The 8,062-nt window shown below is 32.9% G+C and overlaps 2 long non-coding RNA genes across 4 annotated transcripts in view; one reads left to right on the top strand and one right to left on the bottom strand.

Annotated features, from left to right (window-relative positions):
• The window catches only part of LOC147839473 (uncharacterized), a 503,025-nt gene that overhangs the window by 293,995 nt on the left and 200,968 nt on the right, over positions 1-8,062 (top strand). The window lies entirely within an intron of this gene.
• Positions 1-8,062, bottom strand: part of LOC147839475 (uncharacterized) — a 57,142-nt gene that overhangs the window by 47,506 nt on the left and 1,574 nt on the right. For 2 of the 3 annotated variants that reach the window (XR_015519130.1, XR_015519129.1), the window contains exon 3: positions 4,315-4,402. This is a non-coding gene — a long non-coding RNA (uncharacterized LOC147839475). Of the gene's footprint in view, positions 1-2,817; positions 4,403-8,062 lie in introns of those variants that run through there. The other variant, XR_015519128.1, reaches the window with a different exon arrangement.

The raw sequence follows: 8,062 nt of genomic DNA on the forward strand, positions 1-8,062 counted from the left end.
CCTGTGTGTTGACAAATCAAACAGTGTGTCATGCGGTTTTATCGGAGGGCGCAAACTAACTGCGTGTGTTTTGGTATAGATGTTTATACCAAAGACCGGCTGTGTTTGAAGGCATTGGAAGTGCGAAGTTTGACGCTCATGCTGTGAAACAGCCCAATGAATGTGTGCGCGTGCATGTGTATGTGTGTGTGTGTGTGCATCGTATTTAATCAAATGCACAGACGAAGAAAACAATCTGAGAGAAAGAAACTGACCAAAAGACAGACCCAGCACAGACTCAGACCCCAAACCTCACACAGATTTATACAGTGTATTTTTGTACATTTCTACCCACAATTCTTCTCAGGATGAACTTCTCTCAGGGAACGAACCAAATAAGTGTATTTGATGTTATTCTGTAGGGAAGCATTGACTGAATGAACTGACTGTTGCTTATTAAACTCACCGACTCTGTTCTGGTATGTTAGAACTACCTCTTCAGTTACACATAGTCGAATCTTTTAGTTTTGTTTTCGGTTGTTTTTGTATTTTTTTAGGAGATTAACAGCGTCGAGTCCTTTTAGTTTGTTTTACTAGTCTTCATCTTTTGGAGAAAGTTATCATTTGCTTTGTTTACACAGAAGTCTACCTCATTTCTCTCTTTTCATCTCCAGTTATCGACTTATTTTTATGTCGTTCAATAGAAATCATCTGCTCATTTCTCTCTCCCTCCCTCCCTCCCTTTTTTGTTTAACTCAACCAAACTAGCTGTTGAATGTGTAACGGTTCAATCTCACACCGACTCCTATCGCCACTCCTGCTGAAAAACTCAAAATGTTCTCCATGACAGCTCAGTGCAAAGATTGTTTCGCTTTTTGTGCCTTTATTTTTATTGTTTTATGGCTAGACTTTTGATTAGGAGGCGGACAGTGTCTTATTTGGGGGCATTAAGTGCTGTATATAAATATATATATCATTCCAGTTGTGTTTATTGGTAACGTTTCATAATAAGGTTTCATTTACGAGCAGTTCTTTTGTTATAGTATTTATTCATTTTTGCTAACATTAATAACCAACACATCAGGTTAATGTTCGCTTGTGGCTCAGGTCCATTCAAATATTAACCAATGCAGCTTTGATTTTATTAATGCATTACTAAATGTTGGAATTAACATTAGACCGAGTTACTTTCTTTGTAAGTTTATGATGAACCTTATTGTGAAGTGTTACTTGTTTATTTGTAACATCAATATTAGGAGTAATACATTGGTGGCAGTATTTTGTGTGTATACATTTATAGAAAGAATTAAGAGATTACTTGGAAATTCTCTGCATTTATGATTTATAGTTATGCATCTTAGTAAAACAACATTTTTTACTACTGATGACATTTAATCTAAAACTAAATAAAAAATTGGATATAAAAATAGTTATTCTTTAGAAAATTAAATATTTTTCTGTTGTTGTGATTTGAAAAATGTAACCACTTTAGATGATGGTGGTTGATTTTGTTGTTGTTTTTTTCAAATACAGCAATAGATGCATAACTAAAAAATATATACAATTATTCAATTAATTCAAATAAAATAAATTTTAAGAGAATGTTTAAGACTGTTTTTTTTTACTTACCATTTACTTAACTAAAAAATAAGCCTGGAGAAACAGAAACATTCTTTAAATATTAAGAGCATACATTTATTTGTTTATTTTTTAGAAAATTTAATTTGTTTCTATTATTGTGATTTAAAAAATTAACCACTTTAGATGACTGTGGTTGATTTTATTTTATTTTTTTCAAACACAACAATAAAACATTACACTTTCTAAAAAATAAACACAATTAATAAATCAATGCAAACAAAATTCATTTAAATATATTTTTAAACATTTGTTTTTATTTATAATTTTCTTAAAACTAAAAAAAGTAAGGCCAAAGAAACAGAAACATTTGGATATTACGAGCATACACACACACACACACACACACACACACACACACACACACACACACACACGTACACACACACACACACACACACACACACACACAGTTGAAGTCAGAATTATTAGCCCACCATTTTAATTTTTTTATTTTTTTTATGTATTCAATTTTTTTTTTATTTCCCCAATGATGTTTAACAGGGCAAGGACATTTTCAGAGTATGTCTGATGTTTTTCTTCTGGAGAAAGTCTTATTTGTTTTATTTCAGCTAGAATAAAAGCAGTTTTAACTTTTATAAAACCCATTTTAAGGTCAAAATTATTAGCAGCTTTAAGCTATATATATTTTTTTGATGGTCTACAGAACAAACCATCGTTATACCCTAACCTGCCTAGTTAACCTAATACTCCTAGTTAAGCCTTTAAATGTCACTTTAAGCTGTATAGAAGTGTCTTGAAAAATATCTAGTCAAATAAAATTTACTGTAATCATGGCAAAGATAAAAGAAATCAGTTATTAAAAATGAGTTATTAAAACTAATAATGCAGGAGGGCTAAGACTTCAACTGTGTGTGTGTGTGTGTGTGTGTGTGTGTGTGTGTGTGTGTGTGTGTGTGTGTGTGTGTGTGTGTGTGTGTGTGTGTGTATATATATAAATGAAATATCTTTCTTTTGCTGTGATAAAAAAATTAACCACTTTAGATGAGGGTGGTTGATTTGTTGGGTTTTTTCCCCAAGCCCAACTATAGAAACATTACATTTTCTAAAAAATAAATACAATTTTTAAATTATTTAACATAAAATGTATTCAAATAAATTTATTTTAGACAATTATTTTTTATTTATCATTTACTTAAAACTAAAAAATAACCCCAGAAAAACAAAAACATTTCTTTTGGATATTAAAAGCATAATAATTCAATAAAAATTCTACATTTTTTCGAAAGAATTATTAAATGTTTTTCTGTTTTTGCGATTAAAAACATTAATGATGTTTCATTTAGATGATGGTGGTTGATTTTTATTTATTTTTTTTATCCCAAAATAGAAAATTTTACATTTTCTAAAAATAAAAACAATTATTAAATTAATTAAAATAATTTTATTTAAAACTTAAAAGTCATTCCAGAAAAACAGAGGAATTTCTCAAGAAAATCTCTTAGTATTTTCCATAGCTATATACATAATATACATGCTTTTAAAAGAAAACATGATGTTATAACTACTGATTTACCGCTGTTTGATTGAGAGATTTGAAGTCACAAGACCGAACACAGTTCTGCCAGATTGTTTGACATCAACTGATTTGATGTTCAGTGTTTGAAATAAGATCATGTGCTGTTTATTTTGCCTCACTGTTTTTTTTTAGCACTGAATGTATATGAAACTGACCAAAGTCCAGGACTAATGAAAGTAACAACTGTTGGAAACTCTTGATTGTTATTGTAATGCCTAATGAATCGCTGCGGTCTTAATAATCAATCAAATCACGTTCTCAAGACTCTGTGTTTTATTTGGACACATACCTCTGTTTGCCAAGTGGCTGCTGAACTTTGAATAACATTGTCGCTCAGAGATTTTTTTTTTCTGGTTTGTTTCATGCCCTGTGTATTTAAACTTTCAGTTGGACTCCAGAAGACAATGATGTCTTTATTCATGCACAGAGACGGCGGTGCTTTATTAACCCTCATTTTAATGATGTCAAACTTTTATCATTTCTCACTTCTGCTGTCGAAGTGCATTCAGAGCGGCGGTCATTTCTGTTTTTAACTTCATCGAAGCACTGATTGCCTCTTTTGATATTATTTGAAGAGCGTATCACTCATTGTAACCACATTTATATGCATTTTGCCTTTTTTGTCTGTGAAATTAGGACTTTTGAGTATGTTTAACTGTTTTACTTGATTGATATTAAACCTATTATATCAACATTAAATATGTTGGAGAGAAATCCATAAGGGAGTTTGTCGTTTTTTTTGTTGTTGTTTTTTTTTATGTGGACAGTTTTAATATTTTGTGCTCTTTTTCTGAAAATAAACATTAATGATCTAAAATAAAATCAATACACAGTTAAATTAGTTTTGCTGGTTGTTCAAACTGATTTAAAATGAGCTGAATCAACACAATTGTTGAGTTTTTTTCAAACAACTTAATTGTTTTATGTTTTAAATGAGCAAAAACAATTAATTTATTTCATTTGTGCTGTGACAACATGAAGGAATGGTGTGGAGCCCGGCATATTTGCTGTGCAATTAAAGATGCAAAATAGTAACAAGTGCATATTTTGACAAAATAATATAACTAGTCGATTTGTTTATTGATTTGATTTAATAATTCAATTTTAAAGGGGTAGTTCACTCAAAAACAGAGAACATGTGCTGTTAATCTACTCACCCTCAGGCCATCCAAGATGTAAGTCAATTTTGCTCTTCCAGTAGGACATTAAATTAGATTTTTAGCTGAAACACTGGTCCTGGATCATCTACAAAATAATCAGTTAATAGTTTAAGCACTTTGGGAGTCAAAACGTGTACAGGCCAAATGAAATGAATACACAATGCTCCTTATGATCAGTGTCGGGGTAAAACGTTATAAGGAATATACATTGTCATATTATAACTTTTTATATTTTTAGTTACGGGAAAAGGTAAGGCATTACTGAAAGCATCACGTAATAATATTGAAATTATGTTGTAAAAAATGTGTTACATTTTGGGTCAATTAATTAAAGAACCTGCATGGACCCAAGATTCTCAGAGAAATCGGTCAAGTTTGGTGAAGGAAAACTCATGGTTTGGGGTTACATTCAGTATGGGGGTGTGCGAAAGATCTGCAGAGCGGATGGCAACATCAACAGCCTGAGGTATCAAGACATTTGTGCTGCACATTACATTACAAACCACAGGAGAGGGCAAATTCTTCAGCAGGATAGCGCTCCCTCTCATACTTCAGCCTCCACATCAAAGTTCCTGAAAGCAAAGGAGGTCAATATGCTTCAGGATTGGCCAGCCCAGTCACCAGCGTTGAACATTATTAAGCATGTCTGGGGTAAGATGGAGGAGGAGGCATTAAAGATGAATCCAAAGAATGTTGATGAACTCTGAGTCCTGCAGGAACGCTTTCTTTGCCATTCCAGATGACTTTATTAATCAGTGATTTGAGTCTGAGATGTATGGATGCAGTCCTCCAAGCTCATGATGGAGTCAGACACAATATTCATTCTGTTTTCACTGCAGCATGACTTTATATTCTATACTAGACATTATTTCTGTTTAGTGACATGGCATAATCATATTTTATTGTGGTAAAATAATCGTAATCTAGAGGCCTTTGCCTTTCATATAAGCCGCTTCTGATACCGTATGATCAACTAGAAGTCAAGGTATCATTTGTTGTTCCTAAAACTTGGATAGGCGACAAGATGTTTGTCATGTAGTGTACGGCATGTATAGCTCTGGGGTCAGGAAATTTTGCAGAAGATAACATTAAATTATAATTTTTTCTGTTATTAAGGATTTTTAAAGGAAAACTAAAGTGTAGGCTATACAGGCGGTTGTTAAATACAGAGCTCCTCTATATAAGAAGTAATTGATGTCTTTTCAGTTGAGTGAACTGTATTTTTAATTCATTGTGCTTTATTACAATGACAATAATTGCTTAGTTGTTTAACTAAACCATTTAGGACATATTGTGTAAATCAGTTATTTGGGTGGGAAGAAGAAGACGGTCGGCATTGAGGTAATTGACAGTTTTTGTTTAACGTTCTGTGTCAATGTGTTGTGTTGTGCTCAGCATCAAGGGGTGCTGCTTGTCGCTCAGCTCTCTCTCTCGGCTGTTCCTCCCGTTCTCCTTAAGAAGGGTGTCTCCCCGGCCCAATTACTATAAACAGGTGTTATTTATTATTTCTGATTGGCCTGCTGATTAGCCGCCGGGCTCTGAGCATGCTCTCCCCCCTTATTGGGTGTTCGATCATGCTTACCCCCTTGTAAATGTAATGATGACGTTAGTAAACATATCAAATTTAGGGTTGATAAGATTTTTGGGAGTTGCCTCTTAGATTTACCAAGACTATATTTGTTTCAAAAGGAAAAACCCGTAATTTATTTGTTCGTTAATTTTCTCTTCAACTTAGTTCCTTTATTAATCTGAGGTCGTCACAGCGGAATGAATCGCCAACTTATCCAACACTTTCAACGCAGCGAATACCCTTCCAGCTGCAACCCAACACTGGGAAACACCTACACACTCTTGCACACATTCACAAACACTACGGCCAATTAAGTTTTTTCAATTCACCTGTGTTTGGACTGCTGGGGAAACCCACGCCAACATGGGGAGAACATGCTAACTCCACACAGAAATGCCAACTGACCCAGCTGGAGCTCAAACCACCGACCTTCTAGTGGAAAGGCAATTGTGCTACCCACATGCTGCCCAAAACCTGTAATATTTTGAAATATTATTATTGTTATTTAAATGTATAAAATATATTTTGAAATGTAAGTTTTTGATGTATTTAATTTTCTCATTTGACGTTTTCTGCACCATTACTTCAGTCACATGATGCTTCATAAATCATTATAATGTGCTAATTTATTGATCAAGAAATATTTATAATTATTATCAATGTTGCAAATGAGTTTTTGATAAGTTTAAAGGTCAAACAAGCAGATGTATTAAAAACATTTTAAGATTATAAATGTGTTTAATGCCTAACAATTTTATTAAACAAATCTTTTTTTTTTTACCTAAAAAAAGAGAGCTGTTAATATCTGTTTTAGCCACATATTTTAAATAATGTGTCAAAAATAATGTCTGTGAATCTAGAATTGAAACATTTTTAAATGTTAATAAATGTATAATTATCAAAATTCATGTTATGCAAACAAAAAGAGCAGTATGGGAAATGTGCAGGTATTTTATTGCAGTTTGAAATCATTTACTAAAAGGTGGCCAACTTGTCAAAGTGACGGCAAGTTTTGTAAAACATCACTTCATTTTTTTGTCGTGTTGTACCCACATAAATGTCTGCTTCCAAGACATTAGAGACGCACTATCTTTTAGCTTTATAATTTGATGTTGACGCCATGTTGCCGTCGCCTCGCTGTATTGATCAATATGATTAGCATGATCAAAACATCAAATCAGATAAGAGAAACTGAAAAGCAATATGGTGTTTACGACATCTCAGAGAAGGTCGCATTTAAAGGCTTAAAAGCACAAACTTAAAATGCATGCAATTGACAAATAGTCGCAGGCACATGAAACTTTAGTGACAATGCAGCACTGTCTACTAATGATCCTGTCTACTGTCCCAAGCGTCTCTCATGCTGGCCCTGGGCCATCCGGCATTCCTTATTGCTGAGCCCTGATGTTGAATACTGTAAACTCCTATATATTTTGCTCCATAATGCATGTTTATTTTGCTCATTTCAAAACTATAAAATGTTTACAGATTGATATTTGTCTCATCCCATAACGCTGTGGTTAGTAATTTTGGAAAATATAAACAGATGTTTCAATATATGTTAACATATACGTTCTGCATCCAATAATTTCCAGCTGCAGGTCTGCAGAGCCACACACGTTTCAGGCACACATAAACCAGCACACACGATCTAGACAAACCATATATGGTTACAACGGATGTTAATGTAAGTAACGTCTTCTCGGACATCGTCATCAATATAATTTTGTATATATAAATTGTTCATTTACACAATAAACAATAGTGTTCACTATTTCACAAATATTGGGATTGAGACGAGCGAATGGGGAGCAGTGTTTTCGATCGCCATTCAATATAACAGACTATCAGTCATCATAGATGATCAGTCATTATTATCTGACAGAGTCAATATAGATACTTGTTTGCTGGCCTTGACGAACGATCTGAATTGGACAGGTTTTATTTTTATAATGGATTTATTTACAATGAAGGAAACAATAGCAAGTTAATATAGGCAATAATACATCTTTATATATGTAATAAATATCTTTTTACAAGTAATAGATGTATAACACTATATTAATATTTTACTCCAGTGATTTAATAGTTTGTATTTGCTTAACTTTCAAATAACCTTTATTAATGATTTCCCACATTAAATACTATAGTAATTTATAGTAAGCAATATATTGT

Source organism: Danio rerio, chromosome 20 (assembly GCF_052040795.2).
Source record: "Danio rerio strain M-AB ecotype USA chromosome 20, GRCz13ab, whole genome shotgun sequence".
Classification (NCBI taxonomy): Eukaryota; Metazoa; Chordata; class Actinopteri; order Cypriniformes; family Danionidae; genus Danio; species Danio rerio.